Genomic DNA, 15,826 nt, shown 5'->3' with positions numbered 1-15,826 from the left:
ACGGGGGGAAGGGGGGCAGCAATCTGCTGAGCCGGCTCCACCTGCCCATGCAGTAAAGACTAGGAGAATGACAGTCCACTTAAAGGGTTCACTCTTCCACCCAAGTTGTGTCTCCACCGTCTTGCTTCGGGGAGAGGGTAAGGGTGAAACCTAAAGGCCTGGATTACTGTCCGGCTCTTGTGGGTGCCAGCACCACGAAAGCGAAGTGCGAGGAGTACACCGAGGTCGGGGGCGCTGATACCCGCACAGGCAGCTGGGGGAGAACAATGAGCTACGGGGCAGGAAGCCGAGGGTAAACGAGTTCTGAAGACTAGGCCCCACGCGGGAAGACAGAGACGTAAGCCGACTTCGGAAACACCACGCCTGCGCCTCCAGACCCCGGAGCGCGCTCCCGAGCCCGGTGCGAACTCCCGCCTGGCGCCCCTGCCGAGCGCAGAACTGGCAGCTAGCCCGAAAGGTGAGGGCGGGGGAGCACACGCGGGAGGGAAGGCCGAAACGCGCGAGCGCAGAAAGCGTGCGCACGCGCAGAACTCCCGCCGGCCGGCGCCCGGAGCGCGGGAGAAGCGTCGGAAGCCACTGAGAGGAGCGGCACCTCGGTGAGTGCGCCCCTCCCTTATTTCCCGGAGTGCCTTGCGCGCGCCCGGTGGCCTGGGGGGAGGGGAGGGGAGGCGGCGGTGGCAGCCATGTTGTTGTGAGTCTCTGTGTCTCACCCTCGGTACTTCGGTGGTTCGGAGGAGGAGGGGGAGGAGAAGGAGGAGGTGGGGTGGGGGGGAGGGAGGTAGGTGGAGAAAGAAGATATTGCCACCACCGAAGGCGGAGGAGGAGAGGACGGCCAAGAGCGACGCCGCCGTGTGCCCAACGGTCGGTGTCCCCGGCTGAGGCAGCGCGGCCGCAGCAGCCCCGTAAGTCAGTCGCGCTTGCACCCTCTCCCCGTGCTCTGGCGCCGTGGGGTTGGCTCTCCGGGCTTTGTGTGGCGGCCTTGGCGGGGGCCGCCTGCCGGAGGGAGGGTGGATGGGGCCTGCGGGCTGCCCGGGACGGCTGCGGCCTTGGGCCCGCTCGCACAATGCCGGGGGAGGGGTGCCGGAAGGGGGTGTGGGCCCGGCGGGGGGTGCTCTCGGCTTTCCCGCTTCCTTTCCTCCCCGCGCCTCAGCCTCGCGGCGCTGGGTGGCCCACCCGGCTCTTCCTTTGGTTTCGGCGCGCTCGGGGTTAGAGACCGAGCTGTCCGCCCGCTCGCCCAGCCCTTGGGCCGGGAATGGGGGGGAGAGGCCGGGTGGATCCCGAGAAGCGTGCGAGTTGGAAGTGGGCGAAGAGGAAGGCGTGGGCTTATGAAAACAAGTGTGGGAATTCTCGAGGGCCCGAGTGTGTGCAGGAAAAGCTTCCGGTAGACAGGTGTGGGTTTGAAAGAAAAGGCGACTTGGGTTCGGTGTGTTAGGAATGTTGTGTTTTTGTTATCGGAACAGATTTCGATACTTAGGGAAATGTGTACATTAAAACCAAAGAAGAGATTAGGGACTTAAAACATTTTAGCAGTCGTTTTGTATCTGAACTGGGCCAAATTTGGGGAAGACAAATTGTTAAAAGTTGTATGCCCAAACACGCGTGTAAAAGTTACTGTTACTTATGAGAACATAGCTAGGGGAAAACCGATTTTTCTTAGCTTTTCATTGTAACACATATTTAAACATTTGGGTAGGATGGGAATTGCGGACGTATTAGGTGTAATAAGACAATCATGTTAAAATCTGGACTTTAGTACTTTGTGAGATTTTAACTTAAGAAAACTGGTGACAGATTTTTTGGGGTGAAGTTTTTTGAGGAAAGCTTTATTAGATAAAGGCTTTTAAATGCTTGAGAGAAATGTAATACTTGTAAAGGTATTGTATACCAAGAAAATTTTAATAAAGGGTGTTACCTAAGGATTTTAAAAGCTTGTTTACTGCTTGGATTCATGTTTAATAGGTGACTCTTCACCATGTGACCTGGAGCATTGGAGGATGATTTAAGGATTTCTGGCTAGGAATCCGGTTAAAAACACAAAGATAAATAGTTTTAATTGGATACGTTTCTGTTCTTAGTTTTTTAATATCCTTTTAAAAAATGATTTGCTTTATCTGCACAGTCCTAAATAGTTGCTGGCATTTCCCTTATTTCAAGAATGTCTTTAAAAGTCCAATTTTTGGTGAAATTCAGTTATTTTAGATTGTCTTTCGGTGTCCTTGAGGGCGGTTTTTGTATGAAGTAAGCTGTATTTTTTAAAAAATTAAAGTTATATTTCAGAATCCTGGTTCTTTTTTTTTTTTAACATCTTTATTGGAGTATAATTGCTTTACAATGTTGTGTTACTTTCTGCTGTATAACAAAGTGAATCAGCTATACATATACATATATCGCCATATCTCCTTCCTCTTGCGTCTCCCTCCCACCCTCCCTATCCCTCCCCTCTAGGTGGTCACAAAGCACCGAGCTGATCTCCCTGTGCTATGCGGCTGCTTCCCACTAGCTAGCTATTTCACATTTGGTAGTGTATATATGTCCATGCCACGCTCTCACTTCTAAAGTTCAGTTTTTTGTAAAGTTCATTTTTGTTATTTGCACAGGTCTCTTATCTTCGAGTTAGATTTGCGATTAACAAGCTTAAACATCTTCAAACAGTTTAAACTGTTTAATTTTAACACATGGTTTTCTTAATTTGAGTCTAAAGTTCTTTGATGTTTTGATATTAGTAAGATTTCAGCTTTTTTAAAAGTAAGTTAATTACTGCCGTATTAAAGTTGGTGTTACAAGGTTGTCACTTTAAATAGGCCAGTTTTTCTTAGGCATTACAAGTATATAAACCAAATAATGCAGTCTTAACACAGATACGAATATGAGGATTTTGTTTCTTAAACCTTCCATACTTGTCTATAAACATTTCTGGTGTTGAAAGATAATTTATTTTCTTGTGCAGGTACTTATCCTATTTACAGAAGTAATTATCAGAGATTTGGGCCAGGTGTGACATCCAAAACCAATCTTCTCAGTGACCAGACGGTCCCCTTTTTATAGATACTGATAGGATCTTCATAATTTTAAGTGGAGGTTGGTTCTATCTCCTGGACTCAAGTTCTTTGTAGTTTCTAATTTAACAACCTTTGAATTCGTTGCGTTTCTAAGATAGGAAAATATTCCGTATTTTCTCATGTTTTTAAGACTTGTGGATACATATTTTAGACATCTGAATGCTTGTACCACATATGGCTTCGTCTAGCTTGCATTCACAGTTTAAGGCCATTTTTACTGACAGGTGTGATTAAGATAATAATTGTACTTATAATAGTGTAAATTGGTTTGTGACATATTAGATTTTTTGCTGTTCTTAAGAAAGCATAAAAATAGTCTGACTTGCTCCCATTGTCCCACCTTCTCACTCTTCCCTTTGATGAGTTTGTAAGAAGGAACTGATCAAGTACGCTCAGCCCCTTTCCTCTTTCTCTTTGGGCGCCTGCCCCCTGCAGAAAGCACTTTGCTTTTTCTGGAGGCCACCAGGGATAGACTCTGTCCCTTTCTGGAGGAGGACCATGGTTGTCCGGTGCTACCTGTGACTGCGTTAGGATAATTGTGGGGTGTGGTGTTAGGAAGCCCTGTTCCTCTAGGTTTAGATTATGCTTTCCAGTGTAGCTTTTCAGTAATAAAGGAGCTATTTAGATTACCATCAGCCTAACTCCTAATGTCTTCACTCCTGAATTCTGATGTGGTGGGAAAAAGGTTTCTTCAAACCCTATCATTTAGAAGCTAACGTTTAAATAGTGATTTTTATATTTAGCAATATAGATAGAAGACATTTTTTAAAGTTGCTTTTGCAGTGGAAAAGTGAATTTACAGAAAAATATTATTTTCATGCTTTTCCAGTGATACATTGTATAGAATTATTGTATAGGTAGGTGCATGGCATATGCTTTTTCTTCTCAGATTTTCATGTAGCAGTATGCTTAGAGACATAAGCTTAGTAATATTTTTTCCCTAGTGACTTTTCCTTTCAGTAACTCAAAAGATCCAGCTTATTTATAAATGAGAAATTAAAGCTTGCCTAATTGAACACAAGTGTCAGCTTCCAAAGGGTCTTTTTTTTTTGGCCATGCTGCGAGGCTTGCGGGGTCTTAGTTCCCCAACCAGGGATTGAATCCCGGCCCACAGCAGTGAAAGCGCTCAGTCCTAACCACTGGACTGCCAGGCAATTCCCACAGAGGGTCATTTTAATTCTTATTGAAATTGCAGAAGGTTTTGTTTCATTGACTTTTTAAATTTATTTTATTTTATCGTATTTATTTATTTATTTTTGGCTGCATTGGGTCTTCGTTGCTGTGCACAGGCTTTCTCTAGTTGCAGCGAGTGGGGGCTACTCTTCGTTGTGGTGCACATGCTTCTCATTGCAGTGGCTTCTCGTTGCGGAGCACGGGCTCTAGGCACGTAGTTGTGGCACACGGGCTTTAGAGCGCAGGCTCAGTAATTGTGGCACAGGGCCTTAGTTGCTCCACGGCATGTGGGATCTTCCCAGACCAGGGATCGAACCCCTGTCCCCTGCATTGGCAGGCGGATTCTTAACCACTGCACCACCAGGGAAGTCCCTCATTGATTTTTCTTAAAATGAAAAGTTGTGTTTGGCCCTTGCCTGACTCATTTTTCTAAAGTGCATTAAAGAATTAAAAAGGGATAAGAACCTGCTGTATAAATAAATAAATAAAATTCAAAAATTCAAAAAAAAGAAGTTAAAAGGGATGGTTATTCAAGCATGTTGGCAAAAAGATAGTTTCTTTAGTATATACCACCTCTGCAAATATAGCTTCTGTAATCCCATCCATTTTCAGTTTACATATCACAGATTTTCACTTCTTATTCTCTTACTATTCTCTTATGGAGCGAGAAAAGATTATAGAGTACTAGAAAACATCTAGATTGTGTACACCTTATATATATATTCCAGAATTTCACTGTAGCTACCAAATACAAAAAGGGGGAAGAAGTGTGAAGGGAGAAGGGGTAGTTAGGGTGTCAGAATACTTTGACTGCAAATGGTACAGCAAAAGAAGGCAGCCATTTTCACCTCCCTAGGGTGATATGTATATTTGGGCCATAAAAATCTCCAAAAATCTGCTTCCTGGAAGGGATTTGGTGAAATTGACTGTAAAGTGACATTACAAAACCACGTATTCGATACCTGCCTAGGAAAATAAAACCACCAGAATACATAAAAAATAGTATGGGGGGGGTTTAACTTTTTTCTTTTTTTCCTTTAGTCCCCCAGAAAAAAAGTTTGTAGAGAGACTAGTTTTAGAGAAATCTTTGTGGTTTCAGTTTTACTGGACATTTTATGTCAAGAGTAGCAAGTTCTAGATCTCAAGGTGGTAATCTCTGATTTTAGGCACTGTTTCTGAAAGAGATCAGCAGGAGATAGTCTTCACTAATGTATAAGATGGTTTTATTCATTCTCACGTTAAAAAAAGCTAAATAAATGGCAGAGGCAGGCTGACTCTAAGTACAGGTCTTTTGCTAAGCAGTCAAATGAGGCACATTGTTGGTAGAGAAAAATATGGACTATGGTATGACTTTGTTACATACTAACAAAGAATTGTATACAGGAAGGAGCTACTTGTGTCTTCCATTTTGGTGACCAGGTCATTTATTTAACATCTATGTAGTATTAGCACTTTTAGCATGATTTAATGCAAAACGTTGTACTTTATGTGGCAAAACCTGAGTCATTTGAAACCAATTTAACATAAACAGAATTAAGATTTGGAGTTTAGAGAAGGTGATAGCTCCAGGTTTTGCCTACAGATGTTTTCTTAGACCACCTTGCAGTTGAAATATAATTGATTGCTTTTCATCCAAAGGTGCCTTCATTTAATCTCTAAATTATTTGGCTCCTACACTGGCAAAAATAGGAGTATTCAAGGATCTTGCCAAAGATAAATTGTTAATTTTTATGGTAAGTCTGGTTGAGAAGATACTCATGGAGTATTACCTGACTTTCAGCCCATTTGTTACTCTGGGTATTCTAAGTTGTATCATTTCATCAAGCTAGACTACCAGAAACTTGCATTCATTTTTTGAGGTTTGCAGGCCTATCATGTGCCAGATTGTCCTTAGATGTTAGTGGTACAGTGATCCCTGTTCTTATAGTTTTACTGTAACTATAAGCTTATGTTTACAGTGGAGAGGAAGATGATTAAACTCACGTTTACACAGTGCAGTACACTAAGTGCCACTGGAGGTGGTGTTGCAAAAGTGCTCTGGACTTAGGTAGACACTGCAGGGGGTCAGGAAAAGCTTTCCAGAAGAGGTAAAGTTGACTATAAAAAGACTTAGAAAAGTTAATTTAGTCAAGAGATGGGTGAAGTAGTAGCATTTAGCCAGAGGGTTTAGTATGTGTAGTGACCCAGATAGGGGAGAATGGCAGAGCTTAAAGTGGAGGTAAGGAGGAGAATCGAAAAGATTTGATTGGAGATACAGGTAGCAGCACACGAGATTAAAGGGCCTTTTTTTTTTTTAGTGTATTTATTTATTTGGTTGCGTTGGGTCTTCGTTGCTGTGCACCGGCTTTCTCTAGTTGCGGTGAGCAGGGGCTACTCTTCATTGCGGTGCGTGGGCTTCTCACTGTCGTGGCTTCTCTTGTTGAGGAGCACGGGCTCTAGGCACGAGGACTTCAGTAGTTGTGGCACGTGGGCTCAGTAGTTTTGGTGCACCGGCTTAGTTGCTTCGCGGCATGTGGGATCTTCCCAGACCAGGGATCAAACACGTGTCCCCTGCATTGGTAGGCGGATTCTTAACCACTGCGCCACCAGGGAAATCCAGGGCCTTTTTTAATTTGAATAATTCTGAAGAAGACTTTGGAGATCCAAGATTACATCTTGGGAAGATTCAGACTATATTTTCCAGCAACCCTTAACATAATTACTGTGAATCGCTTTCCCTGGATTGTGCTAGAGGAGTTAGACACATGACTTTCCTTCAGGGATTGACTCTAAAAAAAGGAGATTCTGAAACCTTGCATCTGCGAAGAGAGTTGTTGAGCATATTTTCTATTACAACTCTGTGTTCTCTATAATACCCCATATAAGAGATTTCTTTTAAAGCTTAGTGTTAGAAATAAGGATGTCTCCAAGGAATTGGATAATGAAAATTTTTTGTAATGTGCTGTGTCACCCCCCCATCTTTGTGTCTTTCAGAAGTTAAAGTTCTTACTGTTTTTGTTATTTAGTATTTGCTTAGTTATTTTCCTAAGATTAGTTTTTGTTTTATTGTGTACATTTCCTATGAGTTACTTGGTGTGCCTTCTTCCAAAAATTTTTATTTAAATGAATATAGAGTAAATTTCATTTAGATTATACTCAAGACTATTTCTACCACAGATACTTTTTATGGCATATAACTTAGTACTCCCTGAAACTGACATAGATTTGTTTTCTCTTTTCAGACACTGCAGTCTAGGTGTTTGGTTTTTGGTTGTTTTCTAAGCAACAACTTAGAATTTTTTTTTTTAAACTTTTATGTCTTTAGGAAATTGGTTTGGTCATATCACTTTAAAGTTATTGGGAAACAGATCACCAATTCAAGGCTTGTTCTTGAATATTTGAGGAACTTTTTAAAAAATCACAATTCATATTCATCACCTAAAAAATTTCCTCATATTTGTTTAATTCAAAGATTTGTACAGCTAATATTTTTCTTAGACTATTTATTATGCCTATCATGAACTAAACATTTTAAAACCTTTTAACCGTCATAGGTTATGACTTTTCCTAGACAAAAGTTCAAGAAAGTTGAAATAGATAACTTTTTCATTTTTTTCTTGGAAATGACTAGAAATAGCTGCTTCTCAAAATAATCAGGTTTGTGTTAACATGCTTACAGAAAGTTACAATAATACTGGGTTAAAGTTAAGCAGATTTATTTATTTATGCATGCATGCATGTCGCACTGTGCTGCTTGTAGGATCTTAGTTCCTCAACCAGGGATGGAACCCAGGCCTTCAGCAGTGTAAGCGCAGAGTCATAACCACCGGACTGCCAGGAAATTCCCAGTTAAACAGTTTTAATTGTGGGACTTCTCAGAGCCTTTACTATGCTGTTATCACAGAGAATGAATTCCAGAATGACCATGTACTCAGCTTGCAAAAGAACAAGTGGGTGCTGGGGAGCAGCATATCTTAAATGTATTGGACGAGAAACCTCTTATTTTAAAGAACACTGTGCATTGGTGATTAAGGAACACACTTTGGAAAATTTTTGTCGGAGGAAAAAATCTTTTAAAAACTGCACTAAAGTCTGCTGCTTAAAGTGGTTTTTATTTTTTCCAGTTGTCTCAGACCATGAACTCAAATGATTTCCTTTAGTCCTCTGTTACAACCTAATTAACATTTCTTCAGTTATTTCTCCTTGGTGCCATACTGATTCTATTGATACTGTGTAACAATTGAAAATTACTAGGTAGCCATTCTAGACAAGTCTTCTGTTGTTGGGCATTCAGCCTAGTACTAAACTGAACTGAAAATAGCACAAGATTGCTTGTACTCTATTGACTGTGATAAAGCTTCTAAATTATAATGTGTTTAAACTGTGTTAATATAGGACCTTTTTTAAAAAAACTTTCATTTGCTAATGTCAACAAGCCTTACAACACAGAAATATAAAAAGATAAAACCAACACCTACCCCCTCTCCTACCAGTTAGATGTTTATTTTTTTCATACTCCACACAAATATATACATTGCCCCTCTTTTGTTAAACAAAACTGGGATCAGGTTACACACCTTAGGCAACTTGGTGTTTTTATTTAATATCATGGATATTTTATTGTATTAGTACATATAACTTTAATAACTTGTAATACTTAGTGTATGGCTTTTTATTTTGCTAACGCATTTTTGTCGAGTTTAGGTTGTTCATTTTCTGTTTTTGAACCACTGCAGGCAGTGCTGCAGCAAATACCATTATTCAGTTCATCTTTTTATGTTATTGTTTATGTAAGTTAAATTACCAGAAGAGAAATTACTGTGTCAAAGGATTATATATTGAGTCTTAAACAGAAAAAAATATGTTCACTCATTATGATGAGTTAATATTCTAGAAAGGACTTATATTACAGTTTCACATATTATCTATTTTAGTCTGCACAATAACCTTATGAGGAAGCATTGTTATTCTCATCTGTAAATGGGGAAACAGAACCAGAGAGTTCAAGTGGTCTGAGTTCATTCAGCTAGTTAGAGGCAAACATGGTACCATATTCTAGATCTTTTGGTTCTGGTTTCTGTTTCTGTTACACCATGATGAATGACACAAAATTTTTTAATTGGAAAACCATTAGGGTGCTTGTGAATATATCCCTTAGCTGTAGGTGGTATGGTGTATGTAAGGCTTTCAATCCTATCTGCACAGGGAAGCATTGCCTGGAGAGCTTAAAAATGCTAATAAAAATCTGTGCCTTTCTCCCTGCCCAGACTAATTCAAATAAGTCTTAGATAGGTGGGATCTTAGTGTTAGTAGTTTTCAAACCTTCTGTCTAGATTCTGATGTACTGTGAGGATTTGAGAACCAGTGACCTTAAAATTGAGGTGCTAATATCCCTGAGGAGTACATGAAGTGTTTCCAAAATGTTAGCACGTTTAGTTTCCTGAGGATCAATTTACAGATCCTCACTATGTGTACTGAGAAGGGCACATCTTTGATCCATCTCAGATTTTAATGTGGTGTATTTTACCCCGGATAATTAACCTTCAGGGCACCAGACTTGGAGTTAGCTTCCTCTAGTGATTAATTTTATGTATTCACATTGCTGTGTGAAACTGGAGTATTTTGGCTTCCATTGGGATTTTCTGAATTCGGGTCAGTGATAGTCTTGAGTGGTAGGGAGTGATGGTAAATTGTTTTTAAACCAGCTCACCTCTTCTTTCCTAACTTTTTGTCAAAGAATACTTACAAAGAACAATACTATGAAATACTTTGAAAGCTAGAAATACGTAAATCATGTTTGTTATAGCATACTGTCAAATATATTGTGTTTAAATGTATGATTTGGTTGGCTCCATTGTTTTTTTTAAACACTTTGCAGAAATATATCAAAGAGTAAGGTAGAACTAACTTAGATTTAAAAAACTAAGTGCTGACCACAGTGTAATTCCTTTAAATAAGGTGATGATAGAATATTTAGATCTACAAATTGGATTTTGATTTTTTTTAAACTCAAAGTCTCATGAAGGTGTGGCTAGAGATAGTTACTATAGTAGGTATTGGGTATATGTGTAAATTCCTTTATATCATCTTAAAAACCCTTAAAAGTTTACAGATAAGGGGTGGGATTGAACCTGGGCCCATGGCAGTGAGAGCACTGAGTCCTAACCACTGGACCGCCAGGGAATTCCAGAGAATATTTTTAAGTGATGCTTAATTTATTGAAAAGATGTTTTTCTGTTATGTTTGTTGATAAGTCATGATAACCTCTCTTATGTATAGGTGTATGTATATTTGAGTTCTACCATATAAGACTATTGATTTCCAAGTTAACTTGTTTATAGTGATTTTTAACGTGTATATATTTTAAATATTTTAAAAATATAAGTAACAAATGGCAAATATTCAGAGTATAGAACTATAAAATGTAAAATAAAAATCATGCATACCCTTTTCCTGATGTGACCACTGTTAATGGTTGTGTCACGCTTTCTGATTGTTTTCTGTTTTACAAAAGTGGAATGATAGAAACACTGTTTTCACCTTGCCTTTTCACTTAGTATCCTAGAATTTTTTCCATGTATGCGTAAATGTATCCATTTCATGCTTTTTAATGGGTGTATAGTTGATAATATTATCATTTTCCCTCTCTCCCTATTACAGTATTTAGTATCCTTCTTTTGGTCTCCTTCCTCATGACTGTTAACATTTCACAGAACACTGGCATAACCAGAAAGTGCAAAATTGTGGTTCATGTTTTTTCTATCATAATTCTGATTGAGAGAAGTTTTAAAGTCTGATGGATAAGATGATATTAATACATTGAAAAATATAAATTAAATGCCATGAGAATTGAGAAAAAGATGACTTGGAGGAGGTTTTAATGGAGAAAGTGGCATTTGAGCCAAACTTTAAGGGATTTGTAGGATCTGCACATGAAGAGATAAATGGCAAAGAGCTGTCCAGGGGACTGGAATAGTTTAGCAAAAGGAAGGTTGGGGAACAGAGTGATGGTTTATGCTTGGTTGGTATAGAAAAGAGCATGGAGCTTTTGAAGTCTTGATGGTGTTGAATCCTCTGCCATTTTAGTAAGTTTGTCTATTACGGTAGGGAAATTGACCACAATTTCCTTATTTGTAAAGTAGGTGTACAATACCTACTTTGCTGAATTGTAATGAGAATTAAATATAATGTTCCTAGTATCATCTCTGGCATAAAATCAAGTGCTCAGTACATTCTCTTGTTCTCTTTGGGGGATGGTGTCTGATAGAAATTAGTGCAAGAAGGTTTATGCTCATTTGGAAATCAGTTTTGTTTTGTTTTTTTAAATTTCATATACTACTTGTCAAAAATATGGTTGAAATAATAAGTGATGTTAGGTTTAAACAACAGCTTGGACCATAAGTCAGTTAACTTTCTGGAGAGTAACCCACTTTATAAGTTGCAGTTTATAAATGTTTTGTTTAAAAGTGTGTGTGTGTGTGTGTGTGTGTGCGCGTGTGTGTGTGTGTGTGTGGTGGAGGGGGTGTCCAAATTGTACCTATCCTTCAGGGCCCAGCTTAAATACCACCTGCTTCACATGGCTGCTTGTCATATTGTTATTTTGTTAAACTTATGGAAATTTTCAAGCACAAGTAGAATAGTACAGTACACCCTTGGAGATCTATCATCCATATTCAACAGTGTGTGAAATCTTTATACCCATATTTTACTTTTTTGAATATTTCAAAGCAAATCCCAGACAGTAGCCAGTTTAAGCATAAATTCTCTTACTGATGAGAACTTATTAAAAAATGCAATCTTCTTGCTATTATCACAGCTAACAAAATTCCTTAATATCATCTAATACCCATTCTATATCTAGAATTCCCTGATTTTCTAAAAAGTTTTTTTATAGTTGGTTTGTTAGAATCAGGAGTCAAGCAAGGTTTATACAATGTATTTGACTTTTAAGTCTTTTAGTGTATATAATAGTTCTCCCTCTCCTCCTCTTTTAAAAATTTCATTGATAGTGAAATGAGGTGAATTTTTTCTTTTTTCCGTATTCTAGATTGGGCGATTGCTTCCTTGTGTTATCTATTGACTTTGCTCTCTCTCTCTCTCATATTTCTGATAAATCAGTATTTAGATCTAGCAGCTTTATTATTAGATTGATGTTTACTGGAGGGTTTTTTTAGGCAGTAATTCTTCATTGGTGGTACTGTTTTGTATTACATTATGTCATGAGGCATATAATGTCTGCTTGTTCCACTTTTAGGGTGATGGCATATTAAATTACATATAAGAACATTAATTTAGAAATACTGCTTTTGGGGGACTCACTTCATGATATATCTTGGACATTTCACATGTATCTTGGACGCATTAGAGCCACTTTGCATTATCTAATAATTATCTTCATTTCCATCTAAGTTATTTGACCTACTTCTCTCAGGTGATATGTAAAAGCATGAAAAACTAGCATTGATTGAGGTTGTTTTAGTGTGTAGATCTTCTCTAAACAGTATTTTGTTTTTCAAAGAAAAAAAAGAATTTCCATAAGCAGTATTTTATTTCTTAAACTAAACCAATTGAGAGAATGCCTTGTAATACAAGAGACTTTGTAAGGACTCAAATATATGGTGATTCGCCTTTGAGAGAATTCTAAGGGAAAAAAAAAACCTTGTCTTATATTTGCATTAAGTAAGTATATATTTACCCTATTTAATCTCCTTGAGAAATATGATATCTGAGATTGATCTCAAAGAGCTAAAGTATTCTTGCACATAAATATTTGGTTAACTTTTATTTAATGTCTTAATGCCGGTGCTGAAACAATCTTAATTTCTAATCTTAGTTAGAAGATTTGAGCTAGAGTCTTTGAAGATTTCTGGTTTCTGGGAGTCTGTATATTGATAACACATTTTTTTTGCCAAGTTTTATTCAAAATGTAAAATTTGACTTTTCCTTAATATAGTCAAGTCAGTTATACAGTACTGTTCTTAATGCTGGTAAAACAAGTATGTAATTCCCCCATGAAGTATGTGGACAAATGAGTAGCAAATATCAAAAAAATATTTATGGTTCCTGGCTTAGTTACCACCTGAGTGACTTGTCCAACACCACTAGAAAAGTGTGTGATTCAATTTGTACCCCCAGATAAATAGCAGATTACTAGGTGTTGATGGTGGTTCCTAGAGACTTCTAATATTAAGTCTGTGAAGGCTAATGGTCTGCCAGAAATACTTACACCTGGATTTACGTTTACCTTTGTCATATGGATAAGAAAAGGTATTGCTAAACAAATGAATTTTGTTGGAAATTTTGCATAAGTGATTTACTATGCTGAAGAGACTAAGGTATTCTTAAGGACTTTAGTACCTGTTTTCAATGGATACCACTAATGCTCAATGATTATGTTCACTAAAAACAGTCCAAAGAGTATGACTACTAAGAATATTTTATAAGCAGCTTAAGTTACTCTTTGTGTGTATTGACTTATGTGAATCAATTAAGTTTTCATGTAATTTTTAAAAAAATATTTATTTATTAGGGTGCGCCAGGTCTTTGTTGCTGCATGTGGGATCTTTTAGCTGGGACATACAGGCTTCTTAGCTGCAGCATGCAGACTCTTCAGTTGTGGCACGCTTGAGGGATCTAGTTCCTGGACCAAGGATTGAACCCAGGCCCCCTGCATTGGGAGCATGGAGTCTTACCCAGTGGACCACCAGGGAAGTCCCAGTTTTCATGTAATTTTGTTGTTTTTGTAATGAATGCATGAGGTAGCAGCAGCCTCTAGGTATTAGAGGACCAGTTTGGAGAAGTAGCGCCAATGGGAAGTTGCACTCATTTTATGTTTGGTAAATGTTTTCAGTTGTACAAAAAGTCTGAGGAAAAGTCTTGTTTATGTCTCTATAAAATGAGCATTGTGTATTCATATATATGAAGGCATTTATAAACAGTCACTATCCAGATATTAGATGATTTCATGATCTGAATTTACATTTCATAAAATATAGAACGATTTTTTTCATTCAGTATATATTGAGCATTTTGCTGGCTAAGACACAGTTCCTAGCCCCTTTAACTCCAGAGTTTAATTACTACTATGGCTTTAAAATAGAACTAATTATAAAACTATAAAAATGTAATTGGTGTTATATGCTGGTGCTTTAATACCATTTATTGTAGCTTTAATGGTTTTTTCCCCCCAACCTATTTTTTATGGTAGGCATATGGTAAGGAATTGGATCAGATGTTACCTAAGAAAATAATGCATATTCTTGGTTCATTACACCAACTATTTGTAAACCTTTTGGCTTACGCATTAGTAAATATGAAAACCCACAAAACTTAACCAAGTTGTTATTTGAAGTACTTGATCTGTTTTTCTCACATAATTAGTAATGTTGTCTACAGAAAAATTAACTAATACTGTTAAATTTTAGAACTTAATAAGACACTCTTCTTTTGCTAAGAAACATCACCTCAAAAACTATTAACTTTTGTTTGTTTGTTTGTTTGTTTGCGGTACGAGGGCCTCTCACTGTTGTGGCCTCTCCCGTTGCGGACGCGCAGGCTCAGCGGCCATGGCTCACGGGCCCAGCCGCTCCGCGGCATGTGGGATATTCCCGGACTGGTGCACGAACCCAAGTTCCCTGCATCAGCAGGCGGACTCTCAACCACTGCGCCACCAGGGAAGCCCCAAAAACTATTAACTTTTTAATTTAAATTTACCTCAAGATTACACATGGTCTTGTCCATAGAAAAGTTTCTATTATGTATTTTCTATATTAGCAAATTCTAATTGTTTAAGGAAATAATATTGGAAAGCTTCATGGCTTAATAATGCAGACCAAAAAAAAAAAAAACAATGAAGACAGACTTTATACCCCCAAGCAGTATAGTGTGTACTATAATTCTGGGATACATTTTCTTCAAGGGAACTAGTCAGGTCAGTATTATATAACTGATAGCTAGATACTCCATTGCTTGTTGAAAGAAGAGATTGTTCTCTTTCTTCCTTAGGTGTAACCACGCAGGGGAGAGTTGTTAAATTATGTCCAGATTCTTTTCCCTTGCCATCAGGTGACACCAGCACAGAAATTTTAAGAGTCCTTAGTGGCATATGTGTGACCCCCACCCCTGCAGTTTCATTATGGTTAATATGAAGGTCATTGCAGAAGAATCGAAAGTGTTTATTTTCTTTGTATCTCATTGTTTTGCCTACTTTCTCCTCCATTTGCGTTCTCATAGTTGAAATAAATAACACCTTAAACTGAAAAGCTGAGCTTGAGTCTTGCTTTGTGAGTTTTGTTTTGTCTTTTTTTGTGTGTGTGTGATACGCGGGCCTCTCACTGTTGCGGCTTCTCCCGTTGCGGAGCACAGGCTCCGGATGCGCAGGCTCAGCGGCCATGGCTGATGGGTCTAGCCGCTCCGTGGGATGTGGGATCTTCCCGGACCGGGGCACGAACCCATGTCCCCTGCATCGGCAGGCGGACTCTCAACCACTGCGCCACGAGGGAAGCCCCTATCTTGTTTTTAAAGTCTTTTCCCCATAACCCACCCTGGTCATTGAAAGAAAATAATAAAATAACCTCCATTAAACGTAATATGAAATTCCCGTTCATTATTAAAAT

General features: G+C 38.7%; 1 protein-coding gene across 7 annotated transcripts in view; it reads left to right on the top strand.

Moving 5' to 3' along the window:
• The first annotated feature begins 769 nt into the window (after positions 1-769).
• Positions 770-15,826, top strand: part of PUM2 (pumilio RNA binding family member 2) — a 91,806-nt gene continuing 76,749 nt past the window's right edge. For all 7 annotated transcript variants that reach the window (XM_082672206.1, XM_082672204.1, XM_082672213.1 and 4 more), the window contains exon 1: positions 770-902. The gene's annotated coding sequence lies outside the window, so the exon portion shown is untranslated. The remainder of the gene's footprint in view (positions 903-15,826) is intronic.

Source organism: Grampus griseus (assembly GCF_964374135.1).
Source record: "Grampus griseus genome assembly, chromosome: 15".
NCBI classification, from domain to species: domain Eukaryota; kingdom Metazoa; phylum Chordata; class Mammalia; order Artiodactyla; family Delphinidae; genus Grampus; species Grampus griseus.
The sequence above is the reverse complement of the archived record's forward strand: the minus strand, read 5'-3'. Positions and strand labels throughout refer to the sequence as shown.